The sequence below is a fragment of the Rana temporaria genome, chromosome 1, assembly GCF_905171775.1.
Source record: "Rana temporaria chromosome 1, aRanTem1.1, whole genome shotgun sequence".
Taxonomy (NCBI): domain Eukaryota; kingdom Metazoa; phylum Chordata; class Amphibia; order Anura; family Ranidae; genus Rana; species Rana temporaria.
Window position 1 is genome coordinate 552,283,501 of NC_053489.1, and position 24,316 is coordinate 552,307,816.

Genomic DNA, 24,316 nt, shown 5'->3' on the forward strand with positions numbered 1-24,316 from the left:
TTCATCTTAATAATATTGCAGCGTCCTAGCCAGCTATGAAAACCCTGGTTCCACTTATCCAATAAGATCTTTACTTTCTGTAAGAGGGGTGGGAAGTTCAGCTCAAAGATCTTCTCCACCTTCCCTGCTAATTGTATACCAAGGTATGTCAGAGCATTGTCAGTCCATTTAAACTTAAATTTTTGTTTTAGATAGTTTATCGCTATATGTGGGACGTTTACCCCCATCGCTTCCGATTTATTAAAATTGATACGTAGGTTTGATAAAGATCCGTATCTCTCAAATTCCTTCATTAATTCTGGAATTGTAATCAACGGGTTTGTAAGACTGAACAACATATCGTCTGCATAGGCTGTAATTTTACAGTGGTTCTTCCCTATTTGTATGCCAGAAATATTAGAGTTTGCTCGTAGCGTACACAAAAAGGGCTCTAGTGACAGGGCAAATAGAAGTGGAGACAGAGGGCAGCCCTGTCTTGTCCCATTTGAGATTGTGAGGGGCTCGGACAGAATTCCGTTGGCCCGTACCTGGGCTGTTAAGCCTGAATACATGGAGAATATCCACTGTATTATTTTGTTCCCAAAGCCGCCATATTTTAGGACTGCCCTCATGTAACTCCACCTCACCCTGTCAAAGGCCTTCTCTGCGTCCGTATTGAGAAATACGCATTGCGTCTGTGTTGAGTTGGCTAACTGAACCAGGTTAATTGCCTTGATTGTGTTGTCTCGTGCTTCCCTGGTAGGGACAAATCCCACCTGGTCCAGGTTTATTAAGTCTGGGATATGTTGTTGTATCCTGTTTGCTAAGACCTTGGCAAAAATCTTCACGTCCGAATTTAATAACGAAATTGGTCGGTAGCTTCCACATAGGGCTGGGTCTTTCCCCTCTTTTGGTATCACCGAGATATATGCTAGCAAGGTATCTTTGGCTAAACTGGCCGATGTCCCTAAGGCATTAAATAGTTTAACCATATATCCTGATATCGAGGGAAACAGAATTTTATAATATTGACCTGTAAAACCATCGGGTCCCGGGGCTTTCCCCCTTTTCATTATGCTTACTGCTACTTTAATTTCCTCCTCGGTTATAACGTCATCTAATTTCTGTCTATCCTCTTCTGATAGTCTTGGTATTGCGGATTCTGTTAGATACAAATCAATTTGTTCTCTAGTCGGGGGCTTGCTCTGTATATTGTAAAGAGAGTTATAGTATTCCTGGAACTCCTTCGTTATATCATTTGGTTTTGTAACCCTGTGTTTCTTGGGTGAGTTAATATGTGGAATATAGTTACTCAGCTTCTGTTCTCTTAGTAGCCTCGCCAGTCTTTTCCCACACTTATTCCCTGACTCGTATTCAGCCTTTTTGCATCTCTGCATTGCCGCTTTTACTTTATAGTACAGGAGATCTGTGATTTCAGTTCTTTTACTAGCTAGTTCTTTCTCTACATTTGTTGACCATGTTTGCTTATGTTTGCCTTCCAAGATGGCTAGCTCCTTTAATAGCCTGTTTAACTTTTCAGTACGTTTCCTTTTGATCCTAGATTAATACAAATTTTTACCTGGGGTGCCCAAACGTTCGATCCCCATACGTACATACCGTATATACTCAAGTATAAGCCGAGTTTTTTTTGTGTGCTGAAAATGCCCCCCTCGACTTATACTCATGTCACCTATTTGTGCCTGATCTCCCAGACTTTAGGGACCCGGTACCACCCGACCGTAGGTCCCCTGGACCCCAAACTTAACATACATGTAGCCCCATTTCTCCTCTACAAGTGTGCAAAGTTTGTTGCCTGGGAGAGCATTGACTTTTCAAACCTGGGCACCCCTTCCATTGACTCCCATGTTAAATGTCAGTCTAGTCATGGACACAGTGAGGAATGGGCATAGTGAGGCATGGGCACAGTGAGGCATGGGCACAGTGAGGCATGGGCACAGTGAGGCATGGACACAGTGGGGCATGGACACAGTGAGGCATGGACACAGTGGGGCATGAACATGGACACAATGAGGCATGGACACAGTGAAGCATGCACATGGACACAGTGAGGCAAAGTGAGGCACAGTGAGGCATGCAGATGGACACCCTAGGCTTATACTTGAGTCAATACGTTTTCCCATTTTTTTGTGGTAAAATTAGGTGCCTCGGCTTATATTCGGGTTGGCTTATACTCGAGTATATATGGTAATTTACCTCTTGTTAACACGTAACTACTAATACCTAATGACTTTTTGCAAAATTATCAGAAATTTTATTGGAAGGTGACTGGGCAAATTCCCTGTGCTTGAAATTTTAAATGGTTAACTTATATCTGTGGACAAAACAGGTTAAATCTCTTAAAACAGTGGTTCTCAACCTGGGGGTCAAATGAGGATTTGCCAGGGGTCCCCAAAATCTGGGCTGTTCCTGAAGCCTGCGGCTGCCCACTCAGCCTCTTCACAGCCGCCCATTGAGTTCACGGCATAGCTGGGAGGCAGGGACTAGAGGTCAGCTGACTGATGAGGAATGTGAAGTGGGAGGGGCTGGAGGAGACCCTATCTGCTGATTTCAGCATAGGTGTCACTGCTACGAGAAACCACAAAGTTGGAGACATATTAAGAAACACTACCTGTGATTATAGTTGCCTTTAAAAGTCCCCACTACAGTTCTCAGATCAGCAAAAAACAACAAGGATAAGGACAGCCGCACTCCAGTAACTTGAAAAAGACGTGCCCTTTATTGGGTACAGGAAAAAATACACTACAGGTATCAGCACACAGTGGGATAAACAGCTGACGCGTTTCGCATTGAGTGTCAATGCTTAATCATAGCTATAGATGAAATAAAAAATAACAAGTATACATATACACACAGAAATCTATGCTTAATTGGACCCACCCAGCATGTGATTGACTACAGCAATTAGCCAGTATCCAACACACATGTGGGGGGGGGGGGGGTGGGGTGGGAAGAAGAGGCATAGGTGAAAAAAGCACCACCCGCAGAATGAAAGACAGGTTGCGTGACCATCTATATGACATCAATAAAAATCATGACACCAACGTGGCTAGACACTGGAACCTCATACATAATAAGGACATATCTAGTCTCACTGTGCAGGGAATTGAAAAAATCACAACACCCATTAGAGGGGGGGACAAATTCAGAATTTTGTGCAAAAGAGAGGTATTCTGGATATTCTCCCTTTACACGAGAATTCCCAAGGGCCTCAATTTTGAATGGGATATTTCCCATTTCTATGACTGACCAGCCTACCGGAACAATCCTCATCTCATTCCATTATACTGCACGACACAGCGCATCAGTTTAACACACCCATGAGCGCTTGTACATTTTGTTATTTGTTCCCCATTCCTCTCATCTGCATTTGTGTCCTCATGGATGGCTGTCCGCATGCGGTATTCACTTATCTGCATGTGGGTACTCATATGTTTTTTTTTTTCCAGGTCCCTTTCACACAGGGTCCTTTCACACCTGTTTCAGCACTAATGGGTTTAAGTGCCTTAACATCAGAGATATCATATCATTGGCAGTAAGGACTAGTATATGCCCTAGCTAAATACATATACACATGCATTCACATGCATGCACATCATATATATGTGCAGTTGGCAGTTTTTTATTTTTTTTTATAATTTATTTTATTTTATTTTTTATTTTTTTTTCAATTGGTTTTCCCTTATGTGCATATATATATCCATTACCAGCCTGATTAACTGCAGATCCCATTTCATGCACCTATTGGGTTTTGGTAACGGTTTATGACTAGTACTAAAATGGCTGTCCACATGCGGTATTTACTAATCTGCATGTGGGTACTCATGTGTGTGGCTATTTAGCCCTCCATACACATTATATACAGCTCTTGTACCCCGCTCCAACCCTTCATGCTTTGTGATTTTGCTTAGACGCGATTCCCATATGTAACTTCCTTTTACATGGCCCTTTCACACAGGGTCCTTTCACACTTGTTTTAGTATCAGTGGGGTCAAGCGCCTTAATATTGATATACTACATCATTGGCAGTAAGGACTAGTATATGCCCTAGCTGAGTATATATACACATGCATTCATATGCATGAGATTTTGCTTAGACGCGATTCCCACACATAACCTCTTTTTACAGGGCCCTTTCACACAGGGTCCTTTCACACCTGTTTCAGTACTAATGGGTTTAAGCGCCTTAACATCAGATATATTATATCATTGGCAGTAAGGACTAGTATATGCCTCAGCCAAGTACATATACACATGCATTCACATGCATGCACATCATATATATGTGCAGTTGGAGTTTTTTTTTAAATTTTCAATTGGTTTTCCCTTATGTGCATATATATATCCATTACCAGCCTGACTGACTGCAGATCCCATTTCATGCACCCATTGGGTTTTGGTAACGGTTTATGACTAGTACTAAAATGGCTGTCCACATGCGGTATTTACTAATCTGCATGTGGGTACTCATATGTGTGGCTATGTAGCCCTCCATACACATTATATACAGCTCTTGTACCCCGCTCCAACCCTTCATGCTTTGTGATTTTGCTTAGACGCGATTCCCATATGTAACTTCCTTTTACATGGCCCTTTCACACAGGGTCCTTTCACACTTGTTTTAGTATCAGTGGGGTCAAGCGCCTTAATATCAGATATACTACATCATTGGCAGTAAGGACTAGTATATGCCCTAGCTGAGTACATATACACATGCATTCATATGCATGCACATCATATACATGTGCAGTTGGAGTTTTTTATAATTTTTTTTTATTTATTTTTTCATTGGTTTTCCCTTATATGCATATATATATACACCCATTACTAGCCTGATTAACCACATATCTCATTTCATGTACCTATTGGGTTCTGGCATTGGTTCATGATTCACAGGTTATCCACCATAATTGTCTATTTGGTATGGTTTCATACACTTGTTGTGATTGCCACATCATCTATACAATATTTCAATATACCTACCGCTTACATGATTTTGGTTTTAGAGGGTTCTACTCACTCATTTTTACTTTCATTTAATATTTTACCTATAATTTCAAAAATGAAGAAAACATGGTTTTATTTATCTGGAAAATTTACTAGTTCCAAAGACACATTTCATTTGGTACCCCTTTCCCCCCCTCTCCTTATGTGTACGGCCTTCATGTGTTCTGTGCATGTGTATATATATATATATATATATATATATATATATGTATATTTATTTACATATATATTTTTTACTGCCCTGGTTGGGTTTTTCTACAGCACACGGTAATGGACCTCTATACATATACACATACACTGAGGGAGGTGATACATCCCTTTAGTGATGTACCTTTCGAAATTCTGTCTATTCTTTTACTTATCACTTTTTTCCAACACCACACACTACTGGGCACCTTTGCATTTATATAATCTTTTACCGGTTCATTATTAGTTTTATGACACCTTTATACATATATGTCTTTTACACATATATTTATGTATATATACCCATATATACCTTTCACATTTCATACACACTTATTTAACATAACATAATAATCACAATTTTTCTATTATAATATGTATTGCAATTGGTTCCTTGCTCACATCATTCTGTCCTTGCTTTAAATATAAGTGACATCATATGCTTCGATTACAGGGGCTTGTCGGTCTTTATTCAGCACATGCTTATAATACATTTTCATTAATCATCAACTCACTTTCTTTATTCACATTTATATTTACACCACATCCCTGCTACACCTTAGCTTTTAATATGTTTTTGATTACTATTTTTATTTTCACATAATTATGTGTTGCCTTTTTGGTCACATTTATTATTGTCCACCCACACTTGTATTTACAGATTTGTTTTACTTTGCAAGCCAGTTTTTTTTATGTGTGCTTTTTTCACCTATGCCTCTTCTTCCCACCCCCCCCCCCCCCCGCATGTGTGTTGGAAACTGGCTAATTGCTGTAGTCAATCACATGCTCGGTGGGTCCAATTAAGCATAGATTTCTGTGTGTATATGTATACCTGTTATTTTTTATTTCATCTATAGCTATGATTAGGCATTGACACTCAATGCGAAATGCGTCAGCTGTTTATCCCACTGTGTGCTGATACCTGTAGTGTATTTTTTCCTGTACCCAATAAAGGGCACGTCTTTTTCAAGTTACTGGAGTGCGGCTGTCCATATCCTTGTTGTTTTTTGCACATCCTGTGCATTGCCAGCACCCATCTGCTTCTGAGTGGACATCAATTACCCTAGTGAGCTCACCTGGAGCGGCAGCTTTCTTAACAGTTCTCAGATCAGCAGATGACCATGATCAAGAGCACCTAAGTTGGCTGATCCCAACTCCCCACCAGCACTGCCACTGATCTTAACTACCCACCAGCACTGCCACTGATCTTAACTCCCCACCAGCACTGCCACTGATTCCATACTCCTCCTCAACAGGGAGTAAGAGAAGGAATAAAAATAGAGAATACATGGAAGGGAGAGGAAAATAGGGGGAGGAACATAGAAAAATGGGGGAAAAAGGATAAGAGAAAGAACAAGAAAGACATTTAGAGAGGGGTGGGGATAACAAACAAGAAATTAGGATAGAGAGAGATAAAAGGGAAAGAAAGGAGAAAGAGTGGTACATCCTAAAATGTACTATAAGGGGCTTTAATATTGTACGAGTGGAAGGGACTCAGGGAGCGCTAAATGTCTGTGGGTTAGGGGCGCAAATTACTTATCTTACCTTGGGTGCCGACAAACCACTATAGGAAAATAATTTTTCCGTTAGGGGTCCCCACAACTTGGGAAATTGTATCAAGGGGTCACGGCACTAGACAGGTTGAGAACCACTGTCTTAAAAGCTTTCCCTGAAAACTATACAGTTAGGCCTTTTGCACACGCTTTTTTTTTTTTTTACTGAGCTAAAATTAAAATACAGCCCATTAATTGTACTGTGCCTATGCACAGAGGTGTGTAAGCGTTTATGTGCCTGTGTACATAGGCACATTACAATTAATGGGCTGTATTTTAGCTCAGTAAAAAAATAAGCTGTACTGAGCTTTTTCAAGCTGCTGTGTGCAAGAAGCTTTAGTCCAAACAAAAAAGTATCATTAGATACTCTCCAAGCCAACTTTGTGGTTAATGCAATTGAACTAATACAACTATAACTACTTTTCTGCTTTATAAACAATACTGTAGTCACAAAAGAATTTTAACTGTATAAATAGAAAAGTTGAAAGATATTTTCCCCCAAGCATTTCCTGACGACATTAAAGCACAATTCTCAGTCTTGATTATTTTTTATTTATCGGTCAAGTAAGCGCCTGATTGGGGTTATCTAGAACTGCAATAATACACCAGTTTGAAGTTAATTAAAGATGCCATAAATGTCAGGCGCTCGAACTGTACAATGTCCCTTCTAATTGCACTTTTCAAAATTTGAGATAAGCAAGGTCAACTGTTATTTGGTTTCCCAAGGGAAAAGTATAGCCACAGAAAGTAGTGTGGGATGCCCTACTCATTATAAAAATAGCTCCAGGAGGAGGCACTAGGCATTTGATGTTTTCCAGCCAGATTGTTCTGGGTGTTTTTTCTGCTTATGTGGTTTCTAAATATAACACGTATTGTATCTTTGTGAAAGACCAAACCCTCTGATACTTCATGTAAAGAAGAATGAACTCTATAAAGTCTTGACCATGACATCCTATGAGTAAATGCCCTCGAGCCTTGCTGTTTTACAGTGAAATAAAGGAAGCTTGGGGTTTCTAAGCAGCGGCACATTTCATTCATGGAATTTCACTGAACGCCATAAGATAATTATAGCAAGGAATTGGAAAGGAAGAAAATAGTCAGTGGCCAACTTTCATGTCAGTGCTGGCATTTAGTGTTTTCTTTAGCAGATGTCCTGTGGCTTTTTACGGATCACTGATATTTATGTTGTTTTTTTTGGTAAAGTGGGGAAGTTATTAGTACAGAATAAAGGTACATGCAAGGGGTGATACCCTCATTATAGGAAGTCATCAATAGGAGGGGGGCAGTGATGCACTTAAGATAGGAATTTATCAGTTTATTTACGATATGACGTGATGTGGTATAAAGTTTCTTTAAAACCTTGTGTCAAGAACAGGACATCCTCATTTGTATGTTATACCTTGTACACACAATCGGAATTTCCGATGAAAAAAGCCAGACTTAAATTTCTCATCTGATATTCCGACCGTGTGTGGGCCCCATCTGACTTTTTTCCGTTGGAGTGTAGAAATAGAACATGTTTTATTTTTTTCCGATGGAAAAAAATCCTATTAAAAATTCTGATCGTCTGTGTGGAACTCTGACGGAGAAAAAAACACTCATGCTTAGAATCAAGTCGACGCATGCTCGGAAGCATTGAACTTAATTTTTCTTGGCTTGTCGTAGTGTTTTACGTCACCGCGTTTTGGACGGTCGGAATTTGGTCTGACAGTGTGTATGCAAGAGAGCTTGAACAGAATTCCAATGGAAAATTCCATCCGATTTTATACCATCGGAAATTCTGATCGTGTGTACAGGGCATTAGGTGTAGTCAATTCCAGTCTTAACAAAATATTTCTATAGTTTTCAATGGCAGAGACTTGTTTTAATCTCTAAATATATACTTTAATGTTGTCATAGTGTTATCCCAGGGAAGGCTGGTAGTATGCAAATAATTGATCTCTTTAATCAGGCAAGAATGGTGCTTAAAGCGGAGTTCTGGCCACAATTTCACTTTTTAAATATAAATACCCCTGTAATACACAAGCTTAATGTATTCTAGTAAAGTTAGTCTGTAAACTAAGGTCCGTTTTGTTAGGTTGTTACAGCATTTAGACACTTTATAAAATAGAAATTGACTGGGGCCATCTTAAGTGTGGGCATCATGAAGCAAGACTGTATGACTTCCTGGATTTCAGCCTTGCAGATCTCGTACATGCTCAGTGCTGCACAAGCAGTGTAATAGGTTTAAGATCAGGTTTCAGCACCTGTACTGTCCAAGTCACATGATTCTTCGAGACTGGGTAGTGCACAGACTCCTGGAAAGTTACACCCACTACATTCCCAGGAGTCTGTGCGGTGTAGGTTAGGAAGCGTAAGCACCTAGATGCAGGAAGAGGGAAGATTAACTATTCTGCCTAGCAACAACACTTTGAAGGCATCTAAAAAAAAAAAAAATTCTTAAAGGACTAATGAATTTTTTTTTAAAACTACTGATGTAATGTTATATTTATGGGTGGAACTCCACTTTAACTAGAATCTTAAAAGAATAGTGAATATCACAGATCTATAGATGTGTCTTAAAAAGAGAGTTGAACATTGCCTGAGGGTATAGGTGCTCTTACACTCTACAATGTAATTATACATCATTGTAAATGTATGAAAGCTATGTAATATGAAGACAAACCTAAACAATCCAATACATTTTATTCCAGTCACTCAGGCCCTACATTATATAGTTGGTAGATCTAAGGAGATTAAGGTGATACTAAACCTAAAACATTTTTTTATCTTAATGCATTGTTTGCATTAAGGTAAAAAATGTTTTCAGTTCCATTTAATCCTGTTTTTTTAACCACTTAACCCCCGGACCATTTCGCTGGCCAAAGACTAGGCCACTTTTTGCGATTCGGCACTGCGTCGATTTAACTGCCAATTTTGTGCGGTTGTGCGACGTGGCTCCCAAACAAAATTGACGTCCTATTTTTCCCACAAATAGAGCTTTATTTTGGTGGTATTTGATCACCTCTGCGTTTTTTATTTTTTGCGCTATAAAGAAAAATAAAGAGACAATTTTGAAAAAAATTCAATATTTTTTACTTTTTACTTTTTTGCTATAATAAATATCCCCAAAAAAGATATACAAAAAATGTTTTCCTCAGTTTGGGCCGATACGTATTCTTCTACATATTTTTGGTAAAAGAAAAAAGGCAATAGGCGTTTATTGATTGGTTTGCGCAAAAGTTATAGCGTCTACAAAATAGGGGATAGTTTTATGCCATTTTTATTAATATTTTTTTTTTACTAGTAATTGCGATCAGCGATTTTTATCATGGCTGCGACATAAAGTCGCAGCCATGATAAAAAAACGCTGATCGCGATTACTAGTAAAAAAGACACATCGGACACTTTTGACACCATTTTGGGACCATTGTCATTTTTACAGCGATCAGTGCTATAAAAATGCACTGATAACTGTAAAAATTACACTGGCAGTGAAGGGATTAACCTGTAGGGGGCGCTGAAGGGGTTAAGCGTGACCTAGGGAGTGCTTCAAAAAAGGAGTGCTTTCATTAAAGGGTTATGACTAAGGCCTTATAGGCTGAAACGCGTCAACCTTTCCTATTTGCGTTCGTCTACTGGGGCTTGTCAATAAATACATCAATTGTTTAAGAGCAGCGTCTGTGGATCGAGCACCCGGGAGTTCTGCTTTCCATGTGATGTATGGGTAGTAGCATTGACGTTTTTGTTTATATTCTGGATGTATATATACATCCATTTGCCCAGCCGTGCCATTCTGTCGACGTAAAAGTGTGTGTGGCAGTCCTTAAGTGGTTAATGTTCCCAGGAGGCAAAGGTGCAGTGTTCTTCTCGTCTGCGTGCAGCCATTCTGTGGAGCGGTGAGAGGAGCGGTATTTAAAACAATGCAGAGGCGCATTGCGGGCGGTATTAACCCTTTATCGGCCGCTAGCGGGGGTTAATACCGCACTGTTATCGGCCAAATCCTGCGCCAAATCCGACGGTATAGCGCCACTATTTTTAGCGCCGCTATACCGCCACCGCGGCTCCCACCCCAGTGTGAAAGGGGCCTTACTTTCACACCACAAATATGCCCTATGTTTTTCTCCATACCTGATATACCCACCCCATGTTGTAGATTACTACACCCCCTTTTTTGTTCCATGCAATGGAAGATCGCATATAACTCTGCCAATTAATCATCAAATTATCTATAGCTAGTGGATTCGAGAGTCTGGCATTTAGTAAATCTAATAAGTTATACACTACTTATGTTCTTATGCAAAAAACGTGTAACAAAGCCAGACAGCTACAACAGGTCACTGGATTTACATGTTTTAGCCCCAGTTGGGGAAATGCTCATTACTATGCATTGGCTCTGCTATTATATGGGGCAAAATGGACAAGGTATGGTGTCATTCACTTGAGGCATCTTTTTTCTGGTGGGACATTGCAGCTCGTTCAGGCACAACAGGGAGATGGTCTTTGGTTTCAGTCGTCCACCCCCATATTTAACTACATGAGTGAGGTGACTATATATAAGAGACTCATATGGCAATGTTACTCCATGTTGTTAAACAATTTCCTAAGAGACTGCCCTATTGGTTCACTTTCCCAGTGGGAGAAGGATGTGGGCACATTTGAAGAGCAATGGGAAGAGGCCCAATTAGTAGTCCAACAAAGTTCCTTAAATGTGGCACAGCAGGCATCACAGCTCTATTTACTGTTGTGAGTACATTATATACCTGAAAGGTTGTTTCGAATGGGCGTAAGAGAAAACCTCACCTGTACTGGGGCAGCAGGGATCACTGTGATCTAATTAATCTTATTTTGAGGTGTCCGAAACTACATCTGTATTGGAGGGGTGTTATAACTACCATTAACAAAGAATTTCAAACCTCACTATGTGAAGACCCCAAACAGTGTGTACTTGGAATTGTGTCTCTGATCTCCCTTTAGAAGACACTGCTAGGCAGGCTATAAACAGAGCTCTCTTTCAGGCTCGACTATTAATTTTGAGACACTGAACTTCCGCTGATCACCCGATAGTTAGAGAATAGGTGTCTCAGATGGGTGAAACTTTAAGGCTCAAAATATATATTTTTTAATACAGGGGCTACTTTGGAAAATTTGACAAACTGTTGGCCCCATAATTGGGTACTCCGGGATTGGCTCCAGTTGATTTAGTCCTGAACCGGTGTTACTGATTGGTTAGAGAGACATTTATGTTGGTTATGTTCATGTTCTTTGGGGTTGGTGGGTAATACCTATATTTCCATTGTCTTTGGTGACTATTATCTGCTGTAGAAAATTGTTGATTACCGTGCATGTTTCTTTTAGAACTTCTATATGATTGCCACTTGTGATGTACTTCTATGGCGTTTATCCTCTGGAATTTGTATTGTTTATACCTACCTACACACTTTATGACACTATACACGTTTTCAAGAAAAAATTGTCATACTGGGATACACCTTTAAACCAAATACTATAATAGTTTCATATTCTTAATGTTTCCATTAGATTGAGTCATTTACTAACCAATACCCCTTTTCTGTTGGTCTCGCTATACAGTCCATGCGTATTTAACCTACCAATATGGCACCATATTGTGGCAGTAATTTGCTACTTTTATTATATCTGGGCGTATTATATGTCCAATTCTTTTTGTGATATTCTGAGATCTTGGCTCTAAATATAAACATGTTTCTGACCTTCCTAATTTGGAAACAAAAAAATAAAAGAGTGGCGCTTGTTCTACAAAGACCCTAAAATAAACAACTTTCCGATAAGAGTTTACATTTATCTGTGGGAAATTAAAGGCATTTTTTACAATAACCAGATGCATATCATCAGTCATATGTACATACATGTGTATCAGTAATAATGCTGAAATTCAGAATAGAACCACTACTACATAAAGTATAAAATGGGAATTCCATATCTGCTGTCTGTGGCCTAAGTTTATAGTACCTGCTGATTTGAACAAAATATGCTCATGACTAAAGATTGAGTCGTTTCATTCTCCAAGTTCTTAAGTGTCTTTAACTTGTTAATAACGTTAGAATAAATACACTCTTTACATATTCAAATTTAATATTTTAAATATTTTTTAAAGAATATTTGAACGTTTCTGTAGACCCGATTACTAAAATCAAATATGTGCTTTAACATGTTAGAGTTATTTCAAAAGTAATTTTCAATACTTATAAATCTGAAGCTTTCAGTAAAATATTACCTATACCTATTATCCTAAACCTGGTTTCATGAAGGTATTTCTTCAGGCAATTTATGTTATAAGACAAAAGAAACAAGTATTTTATTTTAATAAAATTTCAGAGGTTTAGGATATGCATTGCATTCAGTTAGTAATTATATCTATTTTTAACTTGCTCACAATAAAATGACTGTTTAGATTCTCTGTTGTGCATTTTTATTTTTAAATACATTATACAAGGTGATGGTTGCTACCATCCTCTTCTTACTTTTTAAACCTTTACATTTTTTAATATAACAAACATGTCATACCTTCCCTATGCAATGGTTTTGCACAGAGTACCCCAGATCCTCCTCTTTTGGGCTCCTGGCTCCTCCTGCCTTCCGATTCCCCCCCCCCCCTCCCCAGCAAAAATTTCCCAATGCCTGCTCGGTGCATTCGTAGACACAGACAGCAGCGCCTTGCACTGCCCCCTGCTCCCTTGTAATATAATTTTAATGACAGCAGTGGGAGCCAATGGCAATGGCAGCCAATGGCAGCGCTGGAGTGCGGCGATCGGTCCCCGGAGCTGAAGAACAGGGAGAGCCGTGTGTAAACACGGCTTCCCCGTGTTTCACTGTGGCGGCTGCATCGATCGCGTCATCCCTTTTATAGGGAGACACGATCGATGACGTCACACCTACAGCCACACCCCCCTACAGTTGTAAACACACACTAGGTGAAACGAAACTCCTTCAGCGCCCCCTGTGGTTACCTCCCAAACTGCGACTGTCATTTTCACAATAAACAATGCAATTTAAATGCATTTTTTGCTGTGAAAATGACAATGGTCCCAAAAATGTGTCAAAATTGTCCGAAGTGTCCGCCATAATGTCGCAGTTACGGAAAAAATCGCTGATCGCCGGCCATAAGTAGTAAAAAAAAAAAAAAATTATAAAAATGCAATAAAACTATCCCCTATTTTGTAAACGCTATAAATTTTGCGCAAACCAACCGATAAACGCTTATTGCGATTTTTTTATACCAAAAATAGGTAGAAGAATATGTATCGGCCTAAACTGAGGGAAAAAAAGTTTTTTTTATATATTTTTGGGGGATATTTATTATAGCAAAAAGTAAAAAATATAGAATTTTTTTCAAAATTGTCGCTATATTTTTGTTTATAGCGCAAAAAATAAAAACCGCAGAGGTGATCAAATACCACCAAAAGAAAGCTCTATTTGTGGGAAAAAAAGGATGGCAATTTTGTTTGGGAGCCATGTCGCACGACCACGCAATTGTCTGTTAAAGCGACGCAGTGCCGAATTGTAAAAACCCCTTGGGTCATTTAGCAGCATATTGGTCCAGTCCAAAAAATATTAAGAACCTCTTTAAACAGTGGACATCAGCTTGAACTGAAGCAGCATGACCTCTGGGCTTGGATCACATGCAAAACCATGATGGCTGAGCCTGTGACACCCTCACAATTAAGCTTATATTTATTGGCAGTGTTTTTATATTGGATTTATATAGTATGGTTTATTCATTTTGATGTACAGAAAAAAAATAAGCAAAATGGGATTTTGCAACCAAAATGAAAAGCTGAACTTTCGATTGAAAACACCTTGAGCAATTTATTGCAATGTTTATACTATTGCATGAAGTCACTGTAAGTTGTTGGATGCTGCAATTCACTGATTTGACTTACACAAAGATTTCTGTTCATTTGATTCGGTTACGGTACTTATTTTCTCTCACACAAATATGTGCTCAATAAAACCGTTTATTAGAGGAAACAAAATACAGATTGATGGTGTTACCAAATATTTGACACGGTCTGATTTTACTTAAGTCAGCTATTCTGTTTGTTGTTCTCTCAAAACCCAGATGATATATTGCAAAGTCCAAACAAGAGGACGGGTTGACCTATTCTGTTTTATTTCTGGCAGTTTCAGCTTATATAGACACCCAGATCTTCATATCTTTGTGTACCATCTGTACTAAAAAATTGCACTGGATCAAATGTACATGTTTTTAGGTCAATTTAAATGAAAACTCATCCTTGGATACATGACAGAACATTCTCACTCCAGTTTGCCCACCACCCATGTTGCTGAAACATATTTGGTAAAGATAAATATGTAGTGATTTATATTGGAAAAATACTAAGCAGCTTGTCAAGCATATGAAGAAGAACAACATACAATGATAGCAAAATGCCTGCTGAATAGACTAAACATACCGTTGAGCCCTGGCATTTGCTGCACTAGTCTTTGATAACCAGTGGTGTGGGCTTTGCCAATTAATAACACAATGCCAAAAAAGCACAGAGACATATAAAGCAATAATATGAACTCGGAAACGTTTATTTTGGTTATGAGCCATCTAACGATATACGAAAAGCAAGAATGGTGATACATTTTCATATAACCATTTCAGTTTATCTGCCACAGTCTGTGTTCACCATTGACAGTCTGTATCCATTTATTGCAGTTTATCGTACAACAATTGCACCTAGTTAGTGCCAGGATCTTTCCTTTAATATCAGTAAAACCCTGTACAATACGGCCCAGATTCTCGTCAGGGAAAAAAACGTTGTTTTTCCTGACGAGATTCCTGGCAAGAATCTCTTCCCGCCCGAGTGTACAGACACACCATTCAAAAGAACCGCTGTTCTTTTGAATGGCATGAACGCGGTGACGTCATCGACTACGACGAGCATGCGCTCATCACATTCGATGCGTCACCGCCAACTTGCTTCACCCTACCTATGCCTTGGAAGCTACCGCACATGCGTCAAAGTCATTTCGAGAATGCGCGGGTTTTCATTGAGAGGTAAGTATACACACGCTTGGGTTTCTCGGCAGAAAAACACTGCCGAGAATCTCACGACGAGAAAATAGAGAACAGGTTCTCTATTTTTCTCGTTTAGATTCTGGGCAGTTTTCTTGACGAGAAACCTCAAAGCCTTGTACACACGCTCGGTTTACTCGGCAAGAAAGCTCTGCGAGCAGTTTTCTTGCTGGTTCTTGCCGAGAAAACCGAGCGTGTGTACGAGGCTTTAGTGTGTGTCTGACAATGTTAGCCATTTTCTGCCACGAATTTTAGTTTGTATTTGGCTATCAATTAAAGTCAATCTTTCTCTGTCTTTGTAAGGCCGGGTATACACATTGGGGCAGATCCTCGTACAGCGGCGCATTTATGCGCCGGGCGTAGCGTATCTAAGATATACTACGCCGCCGTAAGTTACTTTTTTTTTTAAATCCTAAAAGAATCCGCGCCGTAAGTTACAGCGTAGTGTATCTTTGCCGGCGTAATGGCGCCTAATTCAAATGGATGTAATGGGGGCGTGTTTTATGTAAATACGTCGTGACCTGACGTTTTTTTTTTAACTGCGCATGCGCGGTCCGTGGGGGTATCCCAGTGCGCATGCTCGAAATTAACCCGGAACAAGCCAATGCTTCCGACGGTGATGTCATTCTACGCAAATCCCTATTCCTATAAAATTTCAAAATTCTACATGGGAACGACGGCCATACTTAACATTGAGTACGCCTCATAACAGCAAAAAAAAAAAATGCGCCGGCCGGCCGTACGTTCGTGGATTGCCGTAAATAGCTAATTTGCATACTCGACGCGGATTTCGACGGAAACACCACCTAGCGGCCGCCGAAAAATTGCATCTAAGATCCGACGGCGTACTAAGACGTACGCCTGTCGGATCGATCCCAGATGCCGTCGTATCTTGTTTTGTGGATACAAAACAAAGATATGACACGGGAAATTTAAAATTACGCCGGCGTATCAAGAGATACGCCGGCGTAATGCTTTTGTGGATCTGCCCCATTGAGTTTATTTTATTTTATTTTATTTTTTTCAACAAGTGGGCTGAATACAAAAAAAAATAAAAAAAAATAGAGATCCCTGCATCAACACACATAATGTGGATGCAGGGATCTCTCCTGCTGTTGTATTCTGGATACACTGCTGCAAGTGCTGATCGACTGTTTTCCAGCATGATCTTTTAACAGAAGCAGTGACATCACTTCCTGGCACACAGCTCTGAAGGAACAACATGGGTATGCCTTTTCCTTCAGTGAGCATGCACCAGGCATGTTTAGGAGATCTTCATTTCACTACAGGTCAGTTTTATTATAAGCTTACCTGTATGTAAAAATAGTAAACAAGAGTTTACTACTACTTGAATAAATTTACTACTATACTAATATGCTACTATTTTTCTCCAGTAGTACATTATCTAAAATATTAAAGCTTATCAAACCCAAAACAAAAATTCTATATTTTGCAGCTCCAGTTCATAGACCCCTTTCTCACTGGGGCACTTTTCAGGCGTTTGGGCTAAAAATAGTACCTGTATAGCGCCTGAAAACAGCTCCCCTGCAGTTTCAGTGTGAAAGTCAGAGTGCTTTCACACTGAGTCCTGCAAGCAGCATCTTTGGAGCGGTGAAGGACCGGTGTACACACACCGCTCCTCCACCGCTCATGCCTATTCAAATGGATTGGCACCACTGCCGAAGTGCCTGCAAAGCGCTTGCTACGCGGGTGCATTTAACCCCTTCATCGTCCGCTAGCGGGGTTAGTGGCCAAATAGCGCCACTAAAATGACAGTAAAGCACCGCTAAAACACAGCACAGTACAAGATGAGTACAGCGTGGGATGAGAGAGAACGAGGTTGACACGTTTCACACGATAAGCGTGCTTTGTCAAAACCACCGTGGCACAGTGACAAAGAACGTTTATCGTGTGAAACGTGTTAACCTTGTTCTCTCTCATCCCCTACTGTACCCATCTTGTACTTTTATGATTTTCAAAAAATAATTGGATTTTATCATGTGGGAGTGCAGCTTTCCGGATTTTTGTGTTCACATGGCTGTCACATAGACTGGACTTCAAAAGGTCTGCCTTTGTCCATCTTCATCACTAATGAGATTGATAGGTTTAGTAGTTTACCAAAAAGAGATGACATTGTTCCATTGTCTTTTCAATCACAAGCATGTTGTATTCCTGACAAGATAATCAATATTTTCTTTACTTGCTGTTAGCTTGAAGAAAGTAAACTAGTTTAACCTCAACGTCGAATGACTGGTAAGCAGCAATATGTTCCAATTTTGTTTTTGGATTTAAATACAAATATTACAAAAATTGGGGATATTCAGAAGGAATTCATGCATATATAAATGCAACACAATAGGCATAATGTATGTGTCTTGCATTGTACTGAGCTCTCAACATACTAGTACTAGTATTAAGCCATATAAAAATTTAGATGGGGGTTCTAAGTTAGGCAGTGGTATTAAAGGGGTTGTAAAGGTTTGTTTTTTATTTTCTAAATAGGTTACTTTAAGCTAGTGCGTTGTTGGTTCACTTACCCTTTCCTTCCATTTCCCTTCTAAAAAATTGTTTTCTTTGTCTGAATTTCTCACTTCCTGTTCCTCCTCAGTAAGGTGTTCAGTAAGCTGTTCTGACTTTCCACAGCTCGAATGATGGTGGAAAGCTTACTGAGGAGGAACAGGGAGTGAGAAATTCAAACAGAAAAAAACATTTAGAAGGGAAATCAAAGGAAAAGGCAAGTGAACCAACAATGCACTAGCTTTGGAACCAATTTAGAAAATAAAAGATGAACCTTTACAACCCCTTTAAGTCACACTAAAATTAATGTTTATGGAAGCAAGCAGATCCCTTTAGCTTCAATATCTGCAGGAGATAATCTTTTACCTCCACATCTGGAAAATTTATTTATATCAGCCTGTAAAGCAACACTGCAAATCGCTTGTTATCAAGAGACGATAAAATAAAACAATAGGAAATCTGGATGTATCCAATTTGATTGCATGAGGTTGATTTATTAACCAGTTTCTGCCAGGCCCACAGAAAAATGACGGCTGGGTGGGATGGCTCTGGATCATATGACATTCTCCCCGGAAATGTGCCTCACACAGGCCCCACAGGGCTGTGGCGCGATCTGTCACCAGCTGTGTCCACTGTATAAGGCTGCTGCCAGTACCATGTGAATGCTATGACCAATCACAGCAGATCACATGACAATTGTACACAATGGATGGCTTCCAATTATTCCATCCGTTATGTACTATTGTGTTCTTGGTTGTGATTGGTCACAGTGATCACACGGTACCGACAGGGCCAATCATAGCTAATGACAATACACACAATCAATTTTATATATAAAAAAAATGGTTGCTTATAACAGTTTATATCACTGTTATAAGTGATCATGATGTGTAAAAAATAAAAATCCTTTTTACCTCCCCAGAGTAGCACATTGTTACTATGGCAACACTACTGTATTGGTCTGGTCACAGTATGAAAAATAAAATCGTAAAAAAAAAAAAGTTTAACATTTTTTTTTTTTTTTTTAAACATACGGGCCCGGATTTAGATACAATTGTGTATCTATCGGCGGGCGTAACGTATCTCAGATACGTTACGCCGCCGTAACTTAGGGCGCAAGTTCCGTATATAGAAAGAACTTGCGCCCTAAGTTAAGGCGGCGTAGCGTATGTGGTCCGGCATAAGCCTGCGGAATTCAAATTCTCCATGCAGTGGGCGTGTTGTATGGTAATGTTGGCTGACCCCACGTAAATGATGTTTTTGGCTAACGGCGCATGCGCCGTCCGTGAACGTATCCCAGTGCACATGCTCCAAATTAAAAGTCAATGCTTTCGACGTGAACGTAACTTACGTACAGCCCTATTCGCGAATGACTTACGTAAACGACGTAAAATACGACGCTGTTCGTGTGTTTCCGACGTCCATACTTAACATGACTTACTCCTGCTTTATGAGGGGTAACTTTACGCCGGAAAAAGCCTTACGCAAATGAAGTAAAAAAATGCACCGGGCGGACGTACGTTTCTGAATCGGCGTATCTACCTAATTTGCATATTCCTCACGTAAATCTACGGAAGCGCCACCTAGCGGCCAGCGTAAATATGCAGCCTAAGATACGACGTGTAAGAGACTTACGCCGGTCGGATCTTAGGGAAATCTATGCGTAACTGATTCTACGAATCAGGCGCGTAGATATGACCCCGCCACTCAGAGTTACGACGGCGTATCCGGAGATAAGCCATCGTAACTCGTCTCTGAATCCGGGCCACTGTCACCAATCAGTGTCCTTGATCACTGCCACACCAGTTATATGCACTTGTGACAGCATGTAAAAAAGTTTGTTTTAGGTGGAATTGAACGTTAAAAAAATCTTAACATTGTTCCAGAACATTCCAAATGATATCAAATTTGCACATTTGTTTCACCCATAAGGTAAAAATTACAATGCTCAGTTTAAATTTTCTAAGTGATAGAGAAAATAAAGGGTGGGAATCTCAAGAGAAATTAGTTCCCCATAACCTGCTGCTTTCATAACGTTGCATGATTTATTGAAGACTACACCCAGCATAAATGGCTTTTTTGAGAAGAACCACACATATTAAAAACAAATGTAAGGTACAAATCTTGGAATGTATCATAGAGAAATAAGTATTAAAATACAAACATGTAAAAATAAATCCTTTAAAAGGATTCTTTTCATGGGAACCTGTCAGGGTAGAAATTTCTGAGCAAACACTGCAAACATGCTTTTGTAGGTGCAAATCCGGAGACTTTTATTCTCATCTTTGATTCATTGCTCAGTAAGCCAATGAAGTCAGAACTTCCAATCTGCTTGTTTGTTCCGGGCTTGTATATTACCAGGTAAAGAAGTAATGGTAAATGTGAAAAAACAATCCCTTGCGCTAAAGATACTGGGGCAGATCCACGTACCTGCGCGTAAGAATCCGCCGGGCACAGCGTATCTAAGATACACTACGCCGCTGCAACTTTTTTTTTCTTCGAATCCACAAAGAATTTGCACCGTAAGTTACGGCGGCGTAGTGTATCTTTGGCGACGTAAGGGCGCGGAATTAAAATGAATGTAATGGGGGCGTGTTTTATGTTAATACGTCGTGACCCGACGTAAACAACGTTTTTTTTTGCACTGCGCATGCGCCGTCCGTGGGGGTATCCCAGTGCGCATGCTCGAAATTAACCAGAAACAAGCCAATGCTTCCGACGGTGACATCATTCTACGCAAATCCCTATTCGCGAATGACTTACGCAAACAACGTAAACATCTCAAACATTTCTACGCGGGAAGGATGGCCATACTTAACATTGAGTATGCCACCATATAGCAGCTTTAACTATACGCCGGAAAAAGCCGAACAAAAACGACATAAAAAAATGCACCGGCCGGACGTACGTTCGTGGATCGCCGTAAATAGCTAATTTGCATACTCGATGCGGAATTCTACGGGAACGCCACCTAGCGGCCGCCGAAATATTGAACCTTAAGATCCGACGGCGTACTAAGACGTACGCCTGTCGGATCCCCCCGAGATGCCGTTGTATCTTGTTTTGTAGATACAAAACAAAGATACGACGCGGCAATTTAAAAATTACGCCGGAGTATCAATAGATACGCCGGCGTAATCCTTTTGTGGATCTGCCCCACTAATTAGTGATTAGACCTGCCGCTGCTGTACATGATATACCGTATTTGCTGGTGTATAAGGCGACCGGGCGTATAAGACGACCCCCTAATTACACAGATTTTTTGCCTGTACTCACCGTATAAGACGACCCCCCTTCCGAGGCTTCCAATGCTTCATATTTCTTCCTTCTGGAGCCATATTCTTCTCCCTTCTTGCTGGAGGCTGTAACATCATCAGCCCACGCCTCTCTGACACTCAAAGCCAATCCGAGTAGGCTACTGTATGTAGCCTGCTCGGATTGGCAGAGGTTGTTACTCAAATCCAAGCAGGCTCTGTATTCATTTGAATACATCGCTCACCGGAATTGGCTAAGCGGTATATACTGTATGTAGCCGAAGCTACATACAGTATTACCGCACATCCAGCAAGCATCCGAGAAGCTGACCCAGCGTATAAGATGACCCCTGCTTTTTGAAAAAAAAATTTAAGTGTAAAAGGTTGTCATATATGCCAGCAAATACAGTAAGTCAAAACATGGAAAAAAGTGTTTAAGTGCCACAGCGCTGACAGCCTGAATACATGCAATAAAGTGCAACTGTAGTGCATACAAAATTAAGAGCAAAATTAATGTGTCTAGGTGGTATTGCTGCCATACTGTCCTCCATAAAATTTATCCTACCATACTAGATACAAGCTGGAGATGTTTACAGGCCCCCGGCACCTTAACACACATATGGGGCATGTGTCCGTGCATTATCCCTTTTTGGGATACAATATTACAGTTATATGACAAACTTGTTGGGGATAAATTCCCAAACGAACCTTCCGTAAACCATTCTTTCCATGTTGCTGGGCTCATATAAACAAATCAAGAAAAGCTTAATTCGTAATTTTCATACAGCTGCTCGCTCTGTTATCGCTAGATCTTGGCGCCAACGGGCGACTCCCTCTTTCGCTGATTGGGCTTGTGAAATAGTCAAGATTGAACACCTAGAATGTATGATAGCCTGGGATGCTGATAAAAATAAATCCTCTGATTTAGAAATTTTCGTAGCAGATGAATTTGGAGATGCTTTCCCTGGGACCTCCCATGAGTAGGTGGCTTTCCCCTTCCCTCTCCTACATTTCTCTTCATCCTCCTCCCCCTCTCCCCCTTGTGTGTGTTTTTTTCTCCCTCTCTCCTTGTCTTATTCTTTGACTTTTTTATGCTAGTTGTTATTTTTCTCCTGGGCTTCTTTTATCTTTGATGCTCAGTGTTATATAGCTTAGGTCTTATTAATTATAGCACCACCATGTCTTCAGGCTAAACTTATCCAACATTACTGAACTAGTGGTTTCTTCAGTTAACTTTCTATATATATTTTATGTTTTCTTTACCATGCCTTACAGACATTTATGTTATCATAACCCTGTGATGCTTGACCTTTTTTTAATGTATATTTATACATCTACTGGAAATGGATATTTATTAGTATTCTTATGTTTGTGCTACGTTATATACTGTTAAAAACCTAATAAAACAGATTCCACGTAAAAAAAAGTCATTCTTCTGAACCATCCCAAAGTCACTTACCATAGCGCTCCCAACCTTAAAAGATAGATCGCCCGTGCTCGCTTCGGCAGCACATATACTAAAAAAAAAAAAAAAAAAAAAAAAAGAAGATAGTAAAGTTGAATCCATTGATGTTGGACCTAGTACACCGGTTCTGATACCCCTAGTTGGCATGTATCAGTGCTATAAAGCTCTATGTAAAACATGTAAATTTGTCAAACATGGTCAAAAATCTTTCTGTACAAAATGGAAAAAATTCAGTTTAATAATTTTTAGAATTACTCCTCTAATTTAGTTGTATATGGACTAACATGCCCTTGTGCATTGATCTATGTTGGCCGTACCATCTGCACTTTAAGGCGGCAGTTTGGCGAACAAAGAAGATTTATTGAAGAGGGTGAGGATAAACATAGAGTTCCATGACACTTTGTTGAGTTTCATCACCAATCCACTGTTGGACTTCAGGTGTGGGTCATCAAACAGATGCCCAGATCCCTCCCTGAGGCTGAACGCTATAAAAAAATTATATGCCAGAGGAACTTTCTGGATATATAATCTTGATGTTCTCTCCCCAGGAGGGAATTCTTTAGTTCTTCCATTTCATTATAGCTCTGCATGTACTAACTTTTCACTTTGTTTTTGACGGATAATGTTCTTTATTTCCCCTGGCAATTTGGTCTGATGGAGGTGGCGGCATTATCTAACCTGTTAATATTTTTAGACTAATGCCCTGTACACACGATCGGTTCGTCTGATGAAAACGGTCCGATGGACCATTTTCATCGGACGAACCGATCGTGTGCGGGCCCCAATGTTTTTTTTCCCATCGGTGAAAAAAACGTAGAACCTGTTTTAAAATTATCTGATGGTTAAAAAACCGATAGAAAAAAACATTTGTCTGTGGGCAAGTCCATCGGTTAAAAATCCATGCATGCTCAGAATCAAGTCGACGCATGCTCTGAAGCATTGAACTTCATTTGTCTCGTCGTAGTGTTTTACGTCACCGCGTTCTGACATAAACTGATTTTTAACTGATGGTGTGTAGGCAAGACTGATGAAAGTCAGCTTCATCGGATATCTGATGAAAAAATCCATCGTTCCGTTTTCATCAGATGAACCGATCGTGTGTACATGGCATCAGTACCTTTATATTCCTAGTGCATGACCTTTTTGGTTCTATATGCACACAACAATTATTCTTACTATGGGGTTGGTCCAAGATCTATGCGCTAGGAACTAATTTTTATTATTTTCATGATCATGATAACTAATGTGTACAGTACATCACCCATATGTATATTTACTATGATTTACTAAC